This window comes from Lissotriton helveticus, chromosome 2_1 (genome assembly GCF_964261635.1).
Source record: "Lissotriton helveticus chromosome 2_1, aLisHel1.1, whole genome shotgun sequence".
In the NCBI taxonomy this organism is placed as follows: domain Eukaryota; kingdom Metazoa; phylum Chordata; class Amphibia; order Caudata; family Salamandridae; genus Lissotriton; species Lissotriton helveticus.
The window spans coordinates 92,370,526-92,382,526 of NC_136059.1; positions in this window are offsets into that span (position 1 = coordinate 92,370,526).

Sequence of the window (12,001 nt, forward strand, 5' to 3'; positions counted from 1 at the left end):
TACCACAAAAATATAAAAGATGCACGGAAAGCCTTTATTGCACTACAGCTTGATCAGGCAGGAAATGCTCCCAAAGTACTATTTCAGATCCTCAGTTCTTTCACCAACCCTAAGGCCTGCAACAACGTGGAAATTCCCTCCAAGCTCTTTGCGATAAAATTACATTGCACTTTTCACAGAAAATTGAGTTAATTTATGACAGATTACTTTTGGGAGAGCCTGCAGCATGCTCCTACGCCTCACAGTCCACTGATACGAAGGCACAGCTGTTGGCTCCCCCACTTGACATTATTCCAGCCAAAATCCTCTTTCTATTCTCTAATCAACTTTCCGCGCCCATTTGTTCACTTCCCAATATTTCTGTAAGAGAGGGTTATCTCCCCCACTGAATGGAAGGCGGCACAGGTCATTCCTATCAGCAAAAACACTAAGGCCCCTATGGATGACCTCTCCAATTTCCGGCCCATTACCTTACTACCTCTCCTGAGCAAGCTACTGGAAAAGTATATAAATAAACATCTGTCTGACCATGTCGAATCTACTGGTGGCCTCGATCCTTCTCAATCTGGATTTAGACCCAAAAATAGCATGGAGTCCGCACTGGTGGCTGTCACAGACAACATCAGGCTGTCCCTGGACAGCGGACTGCCCACACTACTCGTGCTGCTTGACCTCTCGGCTGCAGTCGACACGGTTTCCCACCAGATCTTCCTCAAGAGACTGGAATAAATTGGTCTCAGAGGTCTAGCCCTTCAGTGGATGGCGAGCTTTCTCTCAGCATGCTCCCAGACGTTAAATCTAGACCCATTCTGGTCAAAGACTATGGAGCTGACTAAAGGTGTGCCTCAGAGCTCATACTTGAGCCTCATCCTGTTTAACATATATGTTGCTTCCTTGGCCGACCTCCTTAGGACATTCGGCTTCATTCCAATTTCTTATGCTGATGATACCCAGCTTCTTTTTTCTTTCAACAAATCTACTCCTGCAGCCCAGTCCACTTTCTCCATAGGTATGGTAGCCATCTCCAATTGGATGAGGAGCAATTTTCTCCAACTTAACGCAGGGAAGACTGAGATCATGCTCTTCAGAGACGCACCTCTGCTGTGGTCACCCGGATTGGTGGCCCGTAGAGCTCGGTGATCCCCCTGTACCCAGGAGGGTTGTTAAGAATCTTGGCATATGCCTAGACCAGGCACTGACCATGAAGGAACAGGTGGCCTTCACGGCCAGCTCGTTTCCATGTGCTCGGTCTGTTACAAGCCTTCCCTTTTCTACCAGTATCCACACGGAAAACTCTCATTCAGACACTGGTATTAAGTAGATTAGACTACTGTAACGCTCTCCTGGTCCCAGCTAATGAGTCCTCGCTGTGCAGATTGCAGGTATTCCAGAAAACTGCAGCGCACCTTGCCTCGAATGCTCCACCCAGAACTGCTTCCCTTCCCCTTCTTTAACAGCTTCACTGGCTCCCGGTGCGCAAGCGAATTAAGTTTAAAATCTGCTGCCTCGTCCACAAGGCTGTGTATGGCAAGGGTCCCACTTACCTTGCTAAGAAACTTAATCAGGATACCCCTACCAGGTCTCTTCGCTCCGGAACCAAATCCTTTCTCCTGGTTCCCCAGTTTAAGAAATCAAGGATGGATGGGAAAGCTTTCTCTCACCTTGCTCCACTTTACTGGAACCAGCTCCCCACCCATCTGAGACAATGCCCTGACCATTTTCAATTGAGACGGCTACTTAAAACTGCTCGGTTCTAATTTCGGCCTTCCGCCAGCTTCGTGTTGCCGGTCTGCAGCGCAGATCTACCCCTTCGGGGGTGATTCAGGCGCGTCACAAAACACATAAATAAATAAACATCCTATTTTCGAAACAGGGCTTGCAGCAACCACCTAATCTAGTAGCTGTCTATTGAGCTTGTCTACTTTTTGATTCCGAAAACCTGGATGGCGCATCGTGTCAGAGAGATGTTTCTATTAAGTGCCCCTGAACTTCTGAAATGGCATCCCATGTTGCTACTCTTGTACTGACATATGAGAGACTGAATTTCAGGATTGTATGGTTTTACTTTCTCCTCTCAAACTCATGTCTTCTTGCAGAACACGTTTTCCAAACATTCTGAGGCCTCGCAGTGGGGACTAAAAAAATGCATAAGGCCATTCTGCATAGAAGAGATAGAGATAATCCCTGTCTTGCTGATGGTGCTGCTGTAGTGATCAGAGAACTCATTGTTGATGACTTAGTGGAAATCTTTTCCTCTAAAGAGGACACGCTTGCCAGAACGATCTCCGATCTGAAACTAATGAATTATTTGCATCGTATGCAGGATAGATTTTTCGGAGTTGATCTGGAGACCCACTTCAAAAGAAATAAATAGATTTGTGGCCACATTTTGCTACAGTTTCAATGCAGCTTTGGTGTCACCAGCGAGCCATCCAGGAATGTATCAACATATACTTCCTTCCTTTGTAGACCTGCAACTACCAATGGCATGCATATTTGGGAAATAAACTCTGTGCTGAGGTTAGGCCAAAGAGGAGAACTCGAGCTTTATGTTTGACCTCACCTTTGAGACGCACGCCAAATCAGTGGCAGGGAAATGCTTTGGGCTGCTACGCAGCCTTAAACCGATACTTGGTCTATTTACCGCTCAAACGCGGCAGCTAATCATCCAAGCCTCCATATTGGCCCGATTGGACTTCTGCAATGTGCTTCTCCTTGGCTCTAACAAGTCTGTGCTGAATCGACTGCAGCGAGTCCAGAACGCTGCAGCACGCGCCATCTTCGCCCTCCCCAAGTACAGCCATGTTTCTAATCTCCTTTTTCCGCCTGCATTGGTTGCCCTTGTACACCGAGTACACTTTAAGGCGCTCTGCACCATTCACAAGATTTTGACCGGCATCGGCCAGAGATATTCTGAGCGACCTGTGCACCCTCTACTCACCACCGCGTGCGCTGCGTTTGGCAAACCTTATCCTCGCACAAATCCCACGGGTCCGAAGGACCCGATCTGGCGGTCGTTCCTTCAGGTGACTGGCCCCTGCCTGAAGGAATTCTCTTCCCCTACACATCCGCAGCATCTCTGATCACCGGGTCTTCAGACGGTTTGTAAAGACCTGGCTTTTCTCTCAACTCCAATCCCTCTTCTGCCCCCATTTCATCTTGCTTCAGCGCTGGGACGCGTCATTGCTGTGACAGCCATGCGATTTACAAGTATTTTATTCTAATCTAATCTAATCTACTGATAAAGAGAGTGACCAACTCGAAATCCAGGAACTTCCAATGTGGTATGCAGATGAGAATGAGATAATAGGCATCCTACAGCTGTATTGATGCTGACCAGTCGGCCTGATGCAAGCAACGGAGAATCTAATGGAAATGCCAGCCTTCAAAACTTTTCCCTTTTGTATTTATAGATCTGCAGAACGGGGAAAATGTTTCTAATTTGACTGTTCTGCCTAGCGAAATTACAAGAGTATATTCACTTGTTTTTTCCAACTTGTGTACTTTCTCGATATCTCTCTTGTGAAGAGGTTTCAGGTGCAACGGATTGATCAATGGTAAAGGACAAAAATTGAATTCCATTTAGTAACCAGACTTCACACTATTCAGCTCTTAAATGTCCTTTGTGATGCTCTAGGAGGCGGGAACATGGTTTGAAATGTTTCCCTCCTTTGCCCAAGAGGTTCTGTATAGTGTTGGCAGTGAGAGTAATTTGTCTTGCTGGTGGAGCCTTTCCTGGAGTCACAGAAGGCTATGGAGAACGTTTGCTCTTTTGAGCTTATGGAAAAACTACTTCTGTTGTGGTTTGTGCTGTTCTTGACGCAGTCGTGGTTTTCTTTTCTAAAAAGTAACAGGATTTAATTTTATGACCTCTGGCATATAACTTAATTGAAAGTCTAGAAAACACCCCTTTTCAAGACCCACAAATGTAAGTACTCAGTCAGGAAAGTTTTCTAGAAGGGGAACATGATCTGCATCATTTTGACTCCCTGTCTTTAGAAGATTGTGTGTGATGCCGCTTCTCTTATCTCAACAGCTCGTTTGAAGAAAGTCAGCGATGGCGAGAACTGTTCCTCGTCAACTCTTTGTGCCTTCTCCATGGAAAGGAAGAGCAATGAGGTACCAAAACAGCCACTGGAGGTGACATGGTCACAGTAGATGAACCATCAAGGACTCCAGTATGGTTAAAGTTATCCTCTGCCGCAAGGGTGGTCAGGAGCCCTTCTGCAGAGGATGGTGGCTCCGGAGAAGGAATTAGGTGTGGAGAAAATGTCTCCAAGTTGAGATCTTCTCACAAGATGTCAGTCTGTGTGCCCTCTGGAGGTCGCAGGATTGCCAGGGAGACTTCTTGTAGACTTTTGATATCCTTGATGTTGACAGGGACTTTGACAGCAAAGACACCAGGTGCCAGAGAAGTTCCTGAAACCCTTGACAACGAATGCCTCATGTCGACTGCCTCCGCATTAAGTGTCTCAATGTTAATGGTTAGATATCAAATGGGAGCACAAACACTGGCATCTGGAAGAACTTTAAAAGGGTCCTGAGTTGAGGGTCGGCCCTCGGTTCACAAGAGGCAGAAGAGGATGATTATTCTCTTGCCCTTCTTGAGCTGGTAGCCTGTGAGGCTAAATGGCTAACTTCCTCTCCCTGGAGTGTTTGTATGGTATATCTACACACACCTTGCAATTCATTTTGACATGGCTGAAATTCCGGAAGGCAGATGACACACACACACACACACACACCTAGGACTTATCTCCTCCACATGGAGTGCAGTTATCAAAGAGAGCCAGAACGGCAATTCTAGAGTCAAAGGTTATAAACAACTGAGGAAAAACAGAAATAACGTACTTCACAAGAGAGAAGGGGATGCTACAAAACGTCAAATGAAGAATTTTTTTTGTCTGTTTTCAGTAAAAAAATTAGACATATAAAAGCAGCAGTATACGGGGATATTTCTAAGGTGGGCCAGAAAAACAAATTGCCTCGCAGACCACCATGCACTACATAATGGGAAGGGTGGCGGCCTTAAATTCCTTGATTTTAACTCTGTATACACTTTGCGTATTAGAGGCCCCGTTTTCTCTTTTCTTTAGGCAGCTCTCTAACCTTTTCTGTAATGAGAGCTACTTATGCTATATGTAAATCATACTGAGCAACAAGTATTATTAGTGTGATAACAGTAACCACATCAGACAAGATCCCATTAGTGGTCACCCCATGCAAGATTACCAGGAGTGATTACCTTATTTCATCAGGCAGTGTTGCCAGCAGCAATATGGAAAATGCTTTATGAAATTGGAATGGCTCTTTATGATTAATACATGAACGCCATAGCAGCAATGCACTTGGCACCAATATAATATTAGTAATAAGTCCCCCTAAAGATGCATGATTGAACAGACAAATATCACGTTTTCATACATAATATAATTCAACCAAGCAAAACCTTCTAATTGAATAGGTTGGTATGCACACTGGAGAGCTACCAGCAGCTCACAAGCTAGTCAGTGGAGAAGCCTGCTTTAGGGTTTAAAACAAAAGGTTTCTTTTGAGTGATGTTTTTAGCCTAAAACATTTTATTTTAATTCAGCACATAGTAATAGTGTTTTAAAAGCAAGACTATGCATCAAATGTTGTCTCTTATACTCATACTTTCTTTTTATACTTTAAATCATTTCATAGAATGGCGTTCCAGGGATCCTGAGGGGATAACAGCAAGAATCTCATGTCAGAGATCCTAAACACCTTGACAGATGACCCTGCCAAATTCTACATCCAAAGAATCATCGAGGACAGAAGTATCCAGGCTTCACCCCTAGACTGGATGAAGGAGAGCGGTCTAAAGATTAACTCAGACAACTTTAAGATTTAGTTTTTTGGATGCAAGGCTTCTCTTTGGTGCCACAGCTGGTGGCCTTTGGAATTAGTCTTACAGTTTAGTTTTACCTTCACTGCCAGACATTTGGGGGATTAAATTTGATACAGACCACACCTTTCTGCCCCCAAATTGCCCTGGTCCCCTTCACTTGTTTTGCCTTACTTAGATTATTGAAGAAAATATTACACCTGGTGCCTGACCCCACTCGAAGGATGATTGTACTCTCATTAGTAACTTCAAGACTGAGCTATGCTTATGCTCTCTTACTTGAGCTTACCTGCATATCACATAAGCTGCACCTGGTCCAAAATGCATCAACAAGACTGATTTTGAAATTTCCTTACTAACAATCCATCCCTCCACCAGAGAGGGCTACATTGGCTGCCAGCACAATCACTTCAAAGGATTAGTCGAACAAGTTACTTACTGTCGGTAACGCCCTATCTGGAAGAGACTTTATCTAGCCGCAGATTCCTTACCTTCAAATTAACCCAGACATCAAAATGGATCTGCACATTTATCCTTGCTTGTCGGTAGGTAATGTCATTCGCCTCCACATGCATCGTTCGCATCATCCGTTCTGGAAAAGATGATTGCAGTGCCTATATAGACGTCACCCAGGTGCGCTGGCGTCAATTACTTTTCGCGACTTTCCATTCCAGAAGCGCAGAGCCACAGAGTACACTAAACACTGGTGTAGAAATCTAGAGCAATGAAAGGGGAAAAGCCTATCTGTTCGCAGAACGGAGAGGATGGGTCGGTTGGTAAAGAATCTGCAGCTAGACAGAGTCTCTGCCGGATAAGGTGTTAACAAAGGTAAGTAACTTGTTCATCTGATAGAGACTTCTAGCCGCAGATTCCTTACCTTACAATGGATACCCAAGTAATACCTCCCCAGAGATGGGGGTCTGTGAATCAATTCCACACGAGGAAGTCCTGCAGGACCCAATAGGCAAAATGCCTATTATTATGGACTTCACTGTCCAGGCAGTATTGTTTGATAACGTGTGCAAGGAAGCCCACATGGCCGCCTGGCAGATGTGCTGGACCGGAACTCCACATGCTAATGCAGTGGTGGGAGCTTTAGCTCTGGTGGAATGAGCACGTAAACCTTCTGGGGGTTGCTGCTTAGCCAATGCGTAGCAGATCTTTATACAGAGCACAATCCAGCGGGAGATGGTCTGCTTCTGCATGGCCCGTCCTTTCTTTGCTCCGACATACTCCACGAAGAGCTGGTCATCCAATCGGAACTCTTGTGTACGGTCAAGTTAGAATGTTGTTGTTGTAATACTTTATTCGATAGATATTTATCATAAAAGTACAAACATACAGATACATAAAAAACAATCCATCCAAAGTACTACAGTTACATCCAGAACAGCAAATAGCAATTTAAAAACAGCAGAATAAAAACAATGTTTTAAAACAATGTTTGCTTATTAAAAGGTTTTTATGCGTTACCCAGCAGTCTAGAACGTATTATCCCAGCACCCCCGAGATATTTTGCCACCCCACAAATGATATACATGGAAACAGTATTGGTTAAAATGATACGGAGGGCTGACCTGTGATCTTTTACACCCAGCTCCCTGCATACAGGTTTTAACCATTTAGCCCTAACAGATTTATAGGCTGAACAGGCAAATAAAAAATGCCCAAGGTTTTCCTCAGGGCATTGGCAACCTGGGCATTTTAGTTCAATCCCCCCCTTGGTCTTCCACCTTTCCAAGAATTTTTTAAGGGGCAGGGTGCCGTATCTTAATTTCAAGAACAAAGTCCTATCTCTAGCTACTTGGATAAAATCCAAAAAAGGTTCCAACTTCATAGAAGGTTTATGGATAAGAAAGTTCGTCGTTAAAGTCCCCAGATTAGAGTTGTTATTAATCTTGGCCTCAACCCAGTCCCAATATAATTTTTTTACAATTTTCTTTGCAGGAGGGACTTGTGACGCCCAGGACTCCCCCAGGCCTATTGATATTACTAATTTCTTAAGGTTGTTAAGCCACTTTATTTGGTGAGAAACATTTAGGGTTATTAACTCGTCCAACACTCGGGCGTACCCGGCTAGTTCCTGGGTTCTTCTAAGGCGCACCCCATAATTCAGCACCCCATAATTTTTCAGCACCCCATAATTCGGAGCCATAGACTGCAGAGGCTAAAGCCTTCCCTTCTTAGACTACCAAAGCAGGGGCGACCGGTCTACTGATAGAGAGGCGCTGGTTTTTTAGTATTGCACCGGACACCCTTTTAAGATTTAGTACCATTTTTGAGATATGGGAATCCCAGCTCATGTTGTTGGACTTGATCCATTGCACCAACATTCCGCCTAAAACCAGCTTGAAAATGGGTAAGAATGTCATTATCCATTAGCCAGGTCTCAACTCGATTTATAATGACCCTGCCAACTACCCTTTGAATAGTATCAATTAAACTAATTGGTCTGTAGTTGGCAGGGTCCTCTCTATTACCTTTCTTGAAAATCGTAATCACCTCCGCCCCTTTCCATGATTCTGGGACGGGGTGGCCTAACTGGATAAGAGTCATTAAGCTTGCTATATACTCTGCCCAGATTAAGGGATCATGTAATAAAAGATCACCGGGCAGACCATCTGGGCCGGCCGCTATGCCTGGGAGTATGTTTAAAATAGCAGCCTTAACTTCTTGCTGGGAGAATATCATTTCAATTCCAGTCAACTCCAAACTGGGGTTGCTGTTACTACACTCTACTGTCGGAAGCAGGGGAGTTTGATCGGCAACATCACAATACAATTTAAAAAAATGAGCGTGCCTTTGCTGTTCAGCAATGTGATTTAAAATAGGATCAACACCCCTCCGGTCTAACGAGTTAATCAATTTCCAGAAAATGGTAGAGTTCTTCCCGCTGGCAGCAGTTTTAAGCTGCTGCCAATGCTCTTCCTCCCAGTTTTTCTTTGCTGAGGCAATTGAACCACGGTACTCCTTTCTAGCTAATTTTACTGCCGTCAGATCCTTTAATTTTATCGCTGAACCAATGGCTTTCCTATTGGCTCTACATTCTGCTGTATACCACGGGTTCGCCTTCGGGGGTCTATTAGCCACCACGAAGTTCTTTTGGGTGTGTTTAAGGAAATACTCTCCTATTTTATCTGTGAAAGTTTTATACTGGCCCAATAATTTGTGCCCCACAGAAGAAACCTCTCCCCGATCCACCGCTGCAAGGCTGGAGATTTCTACTTTAACTAAATCCTTGATACTGTTAATTTTCTCCTCTTCACATTTGACCACATTCCACCTCAGTTTCCGGTTACAATTGGAGGGGAAAACATCCTTCGTGACCATCTCTGGTCCCCTGTTGTTACTAAACCCGTGTGCCCAATTAATTTCCATACATAATGGGTTATGATCACTATCTGAGGACTGCCTAACTTCCATATCTTTTAAACTAGCCCAAGTATGAACATGTAAATAGATGTAATCAATTCGTGATGGGCAGCTTATCCTGTTATAGGTCATTGCCCCATTACGATCAGAGGTAGTCCGGCCGTTTAGAGCCCGTAAATTATGCTCCAAAGCTAATGCATTCAACTGTATAGCTCTGGCAGTCCACTTCTTAATAGGGGCCAACGCTAAAGGTGGTATGGCCTGTCTCCAATCTTCAGAATTCAAACCCAAAACGTCCTCATCATCTAGGGGTTCAAATGTACAATTAAAATCGCCACCCAGCAGGATTTTAGACCTAGGTGGAAGCTCAGACAATTTTACATCTAACAACTTGATCGTTTGTTATATTAAACCACCCTGTACCCCTCTTGCGTAAACACAGAACAAATGGACAATGCCCCCATTTGAGCTTTTCAAAGAGATATGCAGGATGTCATTGGACTGAGTGTTATGTGAAGTAACAGTACAATTCAAGTTCACCTTTACCCAGATGTGCAGACCACCTGAGGGGCGGCCTTTTCCTGTAGAAACTGCTGGAACAAAATATGTGGAGTACCCGTTTTTATATTGTGGGGGCAAACACCAAGTTTCCTGAAACATACAAATATGGAAGGGATCAATAAAATCATTCCAATCCGGATTTTCAAGATTTTTCCTTAATCCTGCTATATTCCAAGAAATGATGTTAATTGAAGAAAGAACTGCAGTTGTTACAATAGTTATAGGTAACGGGGTACAGTCCAATTCAATCATTCTAGTGGCCACATTATCCGCAGACACTTCAATCTTTTCTCCAGATATAGATATAGCCTGTGGTGACCCTGCCTCCTCCTTCAAAACCTTTTGTCCAGAGACATAAATTGAATGTCAATCGACTGCTTCCAGGGCACTGAAACGATTAAAACAGGGTAATGGAGGGGGAATATGCTGATAACTTTCCCATTCCCCCTGAAACTGATTAAACCCATAAGGGGGCCTACCTACTCTCCTTTGTACTGTGCTCCACCCTCCATCTTCGCCCCCATCCCATTGATTTACATCATAGTTCTGGAAAGGCTCTTCTCTCAACCCCCTTCTTATACAGGTAGGAGCCCTTAACCAGCTCCACCTATTACTGCGATGGTCGGCGAGCATATAGAAATAGGAGAGAGATTTAACTAGAATGGAGGAGTTGTTATCACATGGGGGTCTAGCATGAATATACTCCACCGTACGCGGGTCCTCAAATGTCACAACAATACAGTCACCCTGGAGATTTTTTGGATTCTCACCCACCCATGGTGCTCTCTCCAGCATAAGTAGATTACTACGAATGTTGGGCGGAAGTGGGTAGTTTCTATCTAACCAGTGGCAGACTTTGTTTTTAAGAGCCCAGTACGATTCTGTTGATGAGGGGGAAAGCTCGGGGACACCTGTTAGAACAATTACATAGGAATGGGCATCAGGGGGCAAATTAATATTCTGGCGAGTTTTAATATTCGCTGGATGGGATCAAGGAGGTTTGGGATCAAGGGTTATGGGAGGTTTGGGGGCAGCAGTAATGGAGCCGTTTACTTTCTGAGGTATACTAGGCACAGTAGAGGGTAGTTTATTACTACTATTTATATTAACCTTGGTTGGAGGTATTTTGGACGTACACACTTGAGGGGTAAGGTTTTTCCCTGCTACTTGTGTTTTAGACAGAGGTGGTTTAGCGCCAGCCAGTGCTGGTCCACCGGATGCCTTTTTGGCAGGAACTTTTGGTCTGGCTTTTAACTCCAGATTTAAGGCCTGCAGTTGATCTTCGATGCCTTGTAGTCTAGACTCCAAGGGAGACAGTAAGGATTTAATCAGCTCAGCTATAGAGCTCATAAAAATACCGTTCCTGTCTTCAGCCCCATCAAAGGATTCGTCCAGGCTACTCTCTTCAAGAAAATTTGCTAAGCTTGGGGTTGAAGCTGTATCATCAGGGATGCCCAATGGTAAGGGGTGTGAAACACGATGCCCCTCAGCTATACCTTCACTATTTTCTAAAGTAACCACAATATCCCTCCCCATCTCTGGCCCACAAGAAGTACTAATTGGATCACTGGGGATTCCTGCCCCGTCAGCTATGACTATTGGATCAGCACTATCCTTGCTTGATGTTAAGGAGCACTTAGGAATAGCGCCCTCCTTCAAACCACTTTGTACAAGTGTTGTCTCATGATCGTTTATAGCTATCGGAAGAGCCATTAGAGAGGTAGGAGGGGCTGCTTGGGGGGGCATCAAAGGAGCAGAATCCATGGGTACAGATTGACTGGTAGAAATAGGGTGGCTTACGGGTATAGGCTGGATAGGATCTATTTGGGAAATGCATTGAGCTCTACTTGGTGTGCGCGCAGAGGCTATAAGGCCTAAAGATGATCTTCTCGCTGAGGCGAGATCCTGAGACACTCTTCTTTCCATGAGGGCAATCCCCTCATCGATAAGAGTGTTTGTGCGCACAATAAAATTGTCCAATGTGCCCGTCAACTTAGAAGCACTAGCCGCAGCCTTGCTTCGGGTTTACCGTGTACACATCCCTATGCCCAAGGGTCAGAGTCTAGCTGATACAATATACAACAGCCGTTACCACATCTAAGCAACCAGTAGTAATAAAAGAAAAAATAAATTGACAAAGTTACTCACACTATATGAGCCCAAGGCAACTAAACAGAAAGCAAGTTTCAGGACGATGTG